Here is an 11871-nt window from a genome sequence, read left to right as displayed (position 1 = left end):
ATGTATACATCTATAGACACAGTAAAATCTTGGATTGTGAGCAACTTTTTCTGCAAGTGTTTCACAAGACAAGTAGACATTTCTGATAAATTTTAACTTGACAAACAAGGGATGCCTTGCAATACAAGGTGTACATGATGCCAAACGTTGCATGACAATTGAGCCAATCATTCTGTCTCTGTGTCTGTCTCTGTCAGTCTCTCCATTTCTATGTGGAATGTGGGTGATTGTCTCCCATGCTCCGATGCTCTGTCTCAGGCCATGGTGTTTGGCAGAAATCAGAGATATTTCAGAACATTGGAAGGGGTCCACAACCAGCACTGGTCAATTTTTTTTTTCACTTTCAAGCACCTATGGGCAGTCCTTTGCTTTTCTATACAAGAGGAAGCTTAGGAATGCTTTGCTTCATTCTAGGTCAGGCTGCCTGCAGATATAGACCATTTCCTCTGCTGCCTTATTGCCAGTTACATTAAGTAGAGCATATGACAAGAGCTTATTAATACTGTAGTGTAGTCAACATTCGTTAGCGATAATGAAACTCATCCTACACAAGAAATCTTTCCTCTCTTGTTTCCTTCACACCAGCCACGAAGGGTTTCAGAGGTAATTACAGGTTAATTTGTTCCTTTTTCTTTATATTTTGTATTTTCTTTGTTATTTTGTATTATAGTGCAGTATTGTAATGATTTTTATATAAATATTTTTGGGTTGTGGAATAAATTGTTTGAGTATCCATTATTTACAATGGGGAAATTGGCTTTGATAGACAAGTGCTTTGCATGACAAACATGTTTCTGGAACAAATTATGCTCGTGAATCAAGGCTTTACTATATTTAGTTTTTTCATATTTAAAATAGCCCAGGGCATAATTCATGTCTTACAAAATTAGCTTTGGTGGTCTGGTTATGAGAGCTTTTATAGCATGTTAGAGCATATTTGAACTTGCATCCCCAACAAACTTGGGGGTTGGTAGGACACAAAAGGTTTTGCTCAGACCCTAATTCTGTTTGAAAAAATAAAAAGAGAAATATTATAAGCCCTTTCTAATCTTTCTATGACCAAAAATGATTTCCAGAAATGACATTAAACCACAAGTCCTTTGATACCATTTGAGTTTGGTAAGGAATAGTTTCTTGGTGGTGTTTCTTTGAACAGAAATAGCAAGCTTGTACAAATTTTGGGCAGAGATTTCTTATAAGAACTCTGAAAAAGATGATGACATTAGATATATTTGAAGACAATAAATGACAATCATGTTATTTCCATCGTTTTATTTCCCAGGGAGAAAATGGGGAGAAAAGTGTTGGGGCTTGAGGACAATACAAAGAAATTTGGGTAAAATTATCCCAGAAATATCCTCTTCTTGAATTCTCTTGTCAAATGGAAGTAGACAAATAGGATACTTTTTCGAAATAATGATCATTCTATTACTTGTCCTTACAGGCAAAATATATTAGATGGCAAGTGGTTATTCTGAGATCATTTGTCTTGGCAGAAGCAAATATGTTGAGACAGAATTTGTTAATACAAAATAATTTTAAATGATTAATTTAATCATTAATAAAAATAATTTGATAATAACTGCAATTTATAGTTGCCAGGAAGACTGCTTCTCATTTGACAATTTATGAAGCAACAATCTCCAGTTATAGTCCATGAAGCCATGGGTGTGTTGTCTTGGATGGAGTTGGCAGTAGTGACAATGAACCAGAGCTGACACCATGTGGTTCAACAGTCCCTCCATTTTCCTTGTCTTGCTCACCAATAATCTGTTGTACTTCCTACAGAGTTACTATGAAGGGAAGACTGAATGACCCATGGAACTCATTAAATGAACTTTTCCCCCTTTTTGTCTCCTTGTTTTCAACCCCTATTCTCTCTTCTGAACTTGACTATATACAGGGCTCAGCAGAAGCAGGCTGGCCTTGTGCAGCCCCTTCTTTGCACAGTATTTTCTTGATCTTTTTCTTCATCAGTACTGCATTTCACTTTTTGCCTTCTTGAAATGTATCAAAATCTTTCTGTGGTGGATAACTTCCACATTCTCTTGGCTTTGATTGGTATTAATTTTGGTATTTCTATACTTGTATTAAATATAGTTTCAGGAGGAACAGAAAGTAAATGTGTTTTCTAGTTTTTCACCATGAACTGAAAATACCTGTTGATTTTAGCATCCAACATTCCCATATTAAAAAAAAAAAAAAAAAACCAACCTCAGCATTCACATTCAACTTTTCTTGAGAACTCAGAGAGGAAGGGAGAGAGAATTCCAAACAGGATCTGCACTGTCAGTGCAGAGCCTGATGTAGGGCCAGAACCCACGAACCTCAAATCATGACATGAGCTGAAGTCAAGAGTCAGAGGCTCAACTGACTGAGCCACCCAGGCATCCCAATCCTTCAACAACTTTTAAAGTGAGATGTTGTATGCAGAAGAATGAAGCTAGATCATTTTCTCACACCACACACAAAAATAAACTCAAAATGGATAAAGGACCTGAATGTGAGACAGGAAAACAACCTCCTTGACCTCAACTGCAACAATTTCTTACTTGACACATCCCCAAAGGCAAGGGAATCAAGAGCAAAAATGAGCTATTGTGACCTCATCAAGATAAAAAGCTTCTGCATGGCAAGGGAAACAATAAAACTAACAGGCAACTGACACAATGGTAAAAGATAGTTGCAAAAGACATATCGGATAAAGGGCTAGTATACAAAATCTATAAGGAACTCACCAAACTCCACACCCAAAAAACAAATAATCCAGTGAAGAAATGGGTAGAAGACATGAACAGACACTTCTCCAAAGAGGACATCCAGATGGCTAACAGACACATGAAACGATGCTCAGTGTCACTCATCATCAGGGAAATATAAATCAAAACCACACTGAGATACCACCTCACACACTGAGTCCTGTTATTATGTTTTTTTCTAAAGCTCGCTCAAATATATCCACTACTCATCATCTCTATCAACTTCAATGTAGTCCAAGATACCATGGTAACAACCTACCTTCCAATGCATTTTCTGTGACATGACTAGAGTCATCTTTTCATAGCAAATCTGAATCTGTTACTTTCCAGGTTGAAACCCTTTGATAGCCTACCCACTGCTCTATGGATTAAAAAAATACTATTTCACATGCCCTGTAGTATTTTGTATTGTCCAGTGTCAGTGTGTACCATATTCCCATCTTCTTTAGTTGGCTCCAGACACATTGCCCTTCTTTCAGTTTCATATATCTGTCATATTCCTTCAGACACAGGGCTATTGTACATGCGTGTACACTCATATCTCATTCCCTGTTGAATTCCTATATATCAAGGATCATCTCTGTTAACTTCTCAGTGACAACAAAATATCTTCCTAATGTCAAACATACATTTGTAGTTACCTTGTCCTTCTTCATTATAATGGAGATGTCCCTACTAGTTAAAAATTTCAGGGGCATTTGGATGGCTTAGTTGGTTAAGTATCCAACTCTTGATTTCAGGTCATGATCTCATTGTCATGAGATGGAGCCCTGTGTCAGGCTCTGTGCCAGACATGGAGCCTGCTTGGAATTTTCTCTCTCTCCCTCTCCTGCTGCCCCTCCCCTACTTGCTCTCTCTCTTTTTCTCTCAAAAACAAAAACAAAAACCCACAAAAAACAAAACAACAAAAAAACCCACTTTGAATTGTACCCCCTCTAGCTGGCTCCAGAACTTTTTCAGAAAAATCACTTTTGCGTTATCCCTGTGTATAGAGGGCTTTCCTGCTCTTCTAATCTGTGTGTGGGATTTTTTTTCATGATCTCCTATTAAATTACTAAGCTCTGTCAACACATATTCAAACATTTTCCTATATTAAATTTCTCTTATTTGAAATACTTAAATTGATTTATATTTTCCTGATTAGACTTTGGCTGATACAATTTTTTAATACCAGGATTAGTCCTAGGAAACAAATTCTCATGAACAAATTCTGAGCTTAAATTGCTTGCTTCTTTTAGCTTGAACACAGTGCAAAACTTTCAGGTGGAAAATGGGATACTATAATTAATCTATCTCATCAAGTGGCATTGCAATTACTTAAATTATAACCTGGTTTATTTGCAGTGATGTGCCAATTGAAAGCTAGGCTTTGGGAAAACAAGTAGCTCTTGCATCTAACTATGAAAATGAGATGGCTGTTTTTGATTGTGCTGGACCACTTACAAAAAGAAAATGATAAGCTTAGAGCTTTAAACTCTTAGCTGAAGGGACACAGCCAGAAAATCAGAAAGCTGCTATAGCATTCTTAGAATTTATTTATATCAGAAGGGAAATCAAGGTTACAGATCAGAACTATGTACAGTTTGCAGAGTTACCATGCAAGTTGAAAACACAGGCTCACCAATTTATGTGAGCCTTATCATTAAGGCATTATTTAAATCGTAGATCTCTGAGCATGTGGAGGGGATATTTGAGCAGATGCAATTGAGTTTAAGAACACAACATATCCCCAAAGTTTTATTACCAACAGATATAATTACATCTGATGAAGGTAGTCTTCCTGGACTAAAAGAGCTTTTAATTTATTCACCTGAAAAAGTTGCCTTGAAAGAAGATGCATATTTTCCTTAGGACTCACCAGAAGCATAATTTATTGCTTCCAGATCTATTACCAGTTGATAGAAGACAAAAAAATTCAAAGCTGGCTTATAGATGAGTCTGTAAAATATGCTGTAACCAGACAAAAATCATTGTTGCTGCATTCTAGAACCACTGAGGTAGCCCTTAAAAAGAGTTGTCAAGGAAAATCACGTAAGTGGGATGAACTTCAGATAGTAGACCTGATTATCTGTTTTACTTGTAAATAAATATGTCCTGAGGTATAGATCTACATTATCTTTCTAACAATGGCTAACAATTTGGCTTGTTGTTCAGGAACTCAGAACAAACATAATTAGATGATGGCCAACAATGAGTTTTAGGAGAAGATATGTAGAAAGACTCCATGTAATAATGTGAGCATACTTATGTTCCTGTGACATTCTTCAAAGGATATCCATGGAGAGGTGTCTCGTAATAATCAAATGGATAAGTTGATGTGTTCTATTGATGTCAGTCTCTTCTCTGAACTGCTCTGATGTTTGCTTTGCAAACTGGCCTCTAATGGTGGGAAGGAAGCTTTGCATGGATGCAAAAACATGAGCTCCTCCTCATTAAAGTTGATATGGCTACCTAGTTCCTAAGTATTTAATGTATCAACAGCAAAGGCCAATCCTGAGCCCCTAACTTGGTACTATTACACTACTGGGGATCAAGCTATTGATCTGGTAATAGATTGATTATATTTCTGTCCTTTTCCATCATAGGTTAGGGGCAGCAATCTGTACCTTCTAGAATATAGCCCAGTGGTTTATGGTTGTTTTACATATTTAAATATTTTGTATGCGCTACCATTATGGACTTAGTACCTTATTTATCATGATAGTATCCCTTACAACATTGCTTTTGACTGAGGAAACTATTATACATCAAGAGAAATGTCTACAAACGTTATTAGTTTTCTTTTTATATCTTTGCTTTCAGAAGTAGATTGGCTGGGAGTGTCTGGGTGTCTCATTCAGTAGTTTAAGCCTCTGACTCTTGAACTGGACTCAGGCCATTATCTCATAGTTCACGAGTTTGAGCCTTGGGTCTGGCTCTGTGCTGACAGAGTGGAGCCTGCTTGGGATTCTCTCTCTCTTCCTCTCTGTCTCTCTCCATGCCCCTCCCTCACTCAGGCTCTCTCTTTCTCTCTCTCTCAAAATAAATAAATAAACTTAAAAAATAGAGAAGTAAATAGCCTGATAGAATTGTGGACATCAACTGAAGATTCAGTATTGGCACTAGGTGGTGACAGCATTCTGTGAGTTTAAGTTGCTCTCCTACAGGATACAGCATGTGCTTTGAACTAATGACATCTTTTTCTCAGGGCTGGAATTTACAAGTCTTGGTACCAAAGTGGAAGTAGGAGTTGACCCTGTCATTATTACACCTAGTAGTACATTTACAGAATGTTTGCTTCCTATCCCTATCCCATGCATAGGTCTTGGTTCCCAAAAGAGTATTATTTCCACCAGGGAACACAACACTTGTTCCATTGGATTGGAGCTCTTTTTGCATCCTCATGCTATTGATTTAGTACTCATTGATTCAGAAAGGTGATTGGTTCTGGCTGGGTGATTCTGATTGCCAAAGGTAATTAGGGTTGTTTCTACACAATACAGATAAGTAGAAACTTAGAACCTGGTTCTTAGATCCTGGACATTGGTGGATTCACTAAAGTGTCTCTTAGTAATTTCATGTCTAATAATAAATGTCAATTGAAAACAATAGTAAACCAAGAATAGCAGAAAGCTGTATATGCAGATATTTCAGGAATGTTTGGAATACCCCATGAGTTCAAGAATCCTGATCAGTTATGATGTACAGCAAAGGTAACATTGTGTTTGAAGAATATCAACTAGGAATGATAGAACAACTTTGGAAAAGACTTCGACAGTTTTCTTAAACAGTTAAACTTATTCTTCATAAACGATCCAGCCATTCCACTCCTCTATATTTACTCAAGAGAAAAGGAAATATATGCCCATTTGAGGACATGAATATGACTTTTCATGACAACTTTTATTTTTAATAGCCCCAAATAGCAAATACTCCAAATGTCCATCAACAGACCAATAGATAATAAATGATGGTATATCTATATACCTATATGTGTATAGATATTTATATCTATATGTGTATATGTGTCTAGATATAAATATATATGTATATAAAATATATTACTACTCAACAATAAAAGAGAACGGATATTGCTGCACACAACAACATGGATGAGTATCAAAATAACTTTGCTAGGTGAAGGAATCCATACAAAATACTGCATGAGTCCTAACTTTTATATAAAACTCATTGTGACAGAAAGATCAGTGGTTATTTGGGGCTGGGGGAGTGGGGGTGGGCAATAGGGAGAAACAGAGGAGAGGAATTTCAATGGGACATGAAGAAACTTTTGGTGGTGATGATTCCACTGACATATTCATATGTCAAAGTATATCAAACTGCATACTTTAAATATGTGCACTTTATTGTGTATCAATTACAACTCAGTAAAGCCTCTGTAAAGAAATCAACTGTGGCCTCATGATCAGTTATATGCTCCACATATTCACTGTATACATTATCCTGTTGTTTTGTTTCATTTTCCCTTACTGTTTTCTTTCAAAGATGTCAGTAGCAATTACTTTTAGAAAATTAGTTCATAGGCTAGTGATGGCATGAAGGGTAGGATACTTTACTTCAATATGGACATGGTGATTGATGGGCCTTTACATCTCACCTTTTGGGAAATGGGTGAGAACATGTTCATTTTATGCAGGACGGTTATTCTGTGTATTCTGAGGATAATATTCTGTGAAACAAGAGAGGGAAGCTGTTATGATGTGAGAGCTAAATATGGGCAGAGAAGTGCAGTGGATGCTAAGAAGCAAAATAGGGCTGGACTGTGTAGGTCACGGATATTCATCTACTGTACTTTTCCTGCACTGCTCTGTGCACAGTAAAGGCATTTCCCATATTTCCTTGTCTACTAACTTCTAGATATGCTTGCCCAAGGGACAGTACCAGGGGAAAACTAGAGGGAAAGGAAGAAGCAAGCATATTTCTTCTTTTTTCCCCTCTATCTGGTGGCATCTCAAAGCAGGTGCAACTTCTCTATGGTTGTAGGTCCTGCCAGGGAGTCCATCACTCTATCTTCTAGGCCTATGAGGGGAAGCTGCTATCACACGCCTAGTCCCAGTTCCAGCCAGATATCACTGGCTTCTGGGTACCTGTAACATCACATAGTAATCTGCTGCTGTTGCTAATTTCTAGGTTGCTTCACTGCCCTGATTTGGCTTCTTAACTTTCCCATCACTATGTAAACAATACCCTGTATTAAATTCTCTTTGTTTGAAAAAGAACTCCTTTTGTTTGAAATACCTGGACCTGATTGATAGGAGAAGTGAAAAAGCTGGATAATCAAAGAGAACACAGGTTATTTCAATTTCAACTCAGGCTGTTATCCCAAGTGGTTTTGAGTAAACTTGTTAATCCTCTTTGATGTGGCATCAAGCAGAAGGCCCTTCTTGTCACATGAGGCCCTCCCTAATATGGTTTCTTCCTGTCTCTTCAACTTTCCTTCTGATGACTGCGTACCTCACCCTGCAATTTAGCCATTCAGAACCACTCGCACTTCCCCAAGGGTTGTTGCTCTTCATGCCTCTGCGAGCTCTGAAAAGCCACGACTTTTGAATTCTGACTAATTTTCTCAAGACTGAGTTCAAGTGCCTCTTGCAAATGTGACACCTCTGCTGACACATAGACAGAATGGGTGTCTCTGCTCTTTGTGACCGAATCTGTATTCCACATATTTACATGGATATTTATCCTGCAAAATACAATCAGCTCCTTGAGGATAAGGGAATTAGTCAGTTCTGTATTGTTGCTCATGGAAGACTATCAGGTATTTGCTGAATAAGTCACTTCATAAAGGATGGCAATGAGTAGTATTTCTACTGATTATTTCTTAAAGATCAGCCCATTGTCTTTCTGATAGCAAGGTAAATGTTTTCAGCCATCAGAAGTGACTTGACAACTGAAAATATCAAATAATAGCCTATGGCCATAGCCTGCCTTCTGTATAAAGAAGTAGAGCTCATTTGGAAGACATCTGTACATCACCTGGGCCCTCCAACTAGATCAAGAAAAATCTAACAGTCTGCCAGAAGCTTGCTTGCTTCATTGTGGCTTGTGTTCCAGCCCATAGGATATTGGCCACAATCCCAATGAACAAATGTTGATGAGATTGAAGAAGGGCAGGCTGTGAAAATGGAATAAACAATGGCCTTCTAACATGTTGGAATAAAGCATATTTAAGGTCTTTGGAACTCACATTAACAATCATTCTAGATTATTGGACAGACCTTCATTTTCTACTTACTGGAGTATTGCAGTTGCCTTTGGGGGATTAAAGCTACTGTCCTGGCAAAACAGTTCAATCATGCTGGCCCCTTCAGTGATAGTGACATAACCACAGTTGTGCTCTCCAGGAATTTTTCCTCCTTCCTCCAAATCTAATGCATCATGAGTGTTTCTCTTGGGTAAGAGGTAAAAATGATTTGTAGAAACCTGTGAAGGCTAGGGGTCCAGTTTTCTCCTATTTTAGTGATGATTTATACTTCTTTATGATCCTGAAATGCTGCACTCTGAGAAGGTTTGCAATTTGTGGTTCTGCTGGTTTCAAACCCACCAGCATTAAGCCTGTTGCATTAGCAGGATGGATTTCATCACCCTCGCCTCCTCTCTGGCAGGCCGAGGCAGGGTCAGAGGTTAGAGAGACCTGCCCTCCCTCTCTTCTCCTCTCCTGCACAAGCCACCCCAAGTAAGACACAAGTAAAAAATGCAGCCTGTCAGGCCTCTGATATTCATCAGCATTTCTGAGATCCAGTTGAAAAGTATGTTTTGGCTTTGCCAGGGGGAGAATGGGTGAATGTCCACTCATAACATTTCTAGTGTCTGGAAAGATCCAGTCTTGTGCCTGAGGCAAAGGGCATTAAAAAGAAGAGATCTGCTGTCACCTGCTTCAAATTATTTTTTCCTGCAGCATATAAGAAAAGTGTCTGTGTTGAAGGGAGAGGAGATACGGAAAGGAGGGATGCCTTTTCTCTCCAGGTAGCCAAGAGAGGAAGGCGCATGTAATGTTTAGGAGACGAATCCTTTGCAACTAATACCAAGGGGTGATGAAGTGAGAGTTAGTCTCACCAAGCTTTAAATGTCAAATACTGCTCTCTTGTCCTTACTATTATTTTTTGACCCTGATCAAACATGTTATTCTCAACATGAGTAAGCCATACCTCAGGATAATTGTAGGGGACTGGATTATACCATTGTTCTCCAAGCTGTATTTCTTGAGATAGGCATTTCAGGGGATAAAAGGTTCAATTACAAATAAGTTTAAAAACAAAGACTTACTGTATCCACCTGCATTTGTTCCCTGTGGCACTGTAACAAATTGCCACAAATTTAATGGATTAAAACAACAAAGATTTATTGTCTTACGATTCTGAGGGTCAGAAGTTCAAGATGGGTATAACTGGGCTAAAATCAAGGTGTTGGCAAGATGTGTTTCCATCTAGAGGCTCTAGAGCAGGGGTCATCTCCTTGTCTTTTCCAGCTTTTAGACACGATCCAAGGAACATCTTACCTCTGCCCTCTACTTCCATCATTATATCATCACATCTTTTCTGACCCTTACATGCCTGTCTCTTTTTTATAAGGACCCTTGTGATTACAGTCAGGCCCACTAGGATAATCCAGGACAGTCTCCCATCTCAGGACCCTTAATCATATCTGCAAAGTCCCTGTTGTCATGTAACATATTTGCATGTTCAGGATTAGAATGTAGGCATCTTGAGGGATAATTATTCTGTCAACCACATCACTCATTGAAACCAACAATGCTTAATACCACATTAAGGATCCTGCAAAGTCTTGTAAGAAATTATATTTTCTTTTCCTTAACCCCGAGGGTCCCAAACCTATTTCCATTTTCTCTTTATTTCCAAGAACACCTGCTCTTATACAGAACACAGCTTAAGAAATGGAAGACTAAATACTTCCAGCTTTAAGAATTTCATATCTGTAGGATTAGCTGGGTGGCTCAGTCAGTTAGGCATCTCACTCTTGATTTCGGCTCAGGTCATGATCTCACAGTTTTGTGGGTTCGGGCCTTGCATTGGGCTCTGTGCTGTCAGGAGATGCTCCCTCTCTCTCTCTCTCTCTCCCTCTCTCTGCCTTTCCTCTGTTCACACACAGTCTCTATCTCTCAAAATAAACAAATAAACCTTTACAAATGAGAATTTAGTACCTGTGATCTTATTGCTACATTTCAACTTTTCTTGGGTTAATGGGACAGGTTCAAAATGGGCTCAAAATGGGCTCTGGCACTCTTTTTATATGAGGGACCTTGGTCAAACCATATACTTACAGAGCCTCAGTCTCTTCTCCTCTGAAATGGAGATAAGGATGAACTGCTTTGCTGGATTGCTATGTGGATTTGAGGCAATGATATGTGAGAAATTTCCATATAAATTATAGAAAATCAAATAATGTAAGTTTCAATTTCCTAGGATAAATAAACTGCCATATAATAACGTTGTAACCAATTTTTCATAATAATTTTCTCCATCTACCTCCCATATACAGTTGATTAGTTATAATAACTTTTGTTTTGAGATATTCTAGAAGCTTTGGATATTCCTGATTGTTGGTTTTCATTATGGTACTTTTAAAATCTAGGAACTAGGAATCTGTGATATACAGACTACTTAAGTGTGTTGAATCATCTTATCCTTGTGACTAATTTGGGGGATTATTTGAAAAGTGTTTTTTCATTCCTGCTTTCATGAACCATGCTCACTTATTCTCTTATTCTTGTTGGTGTCTACCCATAGACTACATATGAGTTTTAAATGACTTATAACTGAGTTATTAAATTACCTAGTGTATAGGATAACCTTCAGTCATGCTTACTTCTATCTTGAGTATGTGATAGTAATTTTGATTGTTTGCAAATGTTGCATCTCTTCTCCTTTCACACATGTGTAGGTTGGTAGTTCCCCATCCCCTCTGAACTTAGGCAGAATACACACAGCTTGCTTTGGCCAATAAAATGTGAGTGGCAGAAACCGCCATCTCTTCCAGGTCAGAGCTTTATGAGCCAGTGTGCAAGTTAACATCTTCCTTCTGATCATCTTAGAGCCTGTTTGACAGTATGTGCAAGACGGTGCTCTCTCAGCCAATATCTCCAAAGGAT

This window comes from Hyaena hyaena, unplaced genomic scaffold (genome assembly GCF_003009895.1).
Source record: "Hyaena hyaena isolate Hyena2069 unplaced genomic scaffold, ASM300989v1 scaffold_959, whole genome shotgun sequence".
NCBI classification, from domain to species: domain Eukaryota; kingdom Metazoa; phylum Chordata; class Mammalia; order Carnivora; family Hyaenidae; genus Hyaena; species Hyaena hyaena.
This window is presented reverse-complemented; position numbering follows the sequence as displayed.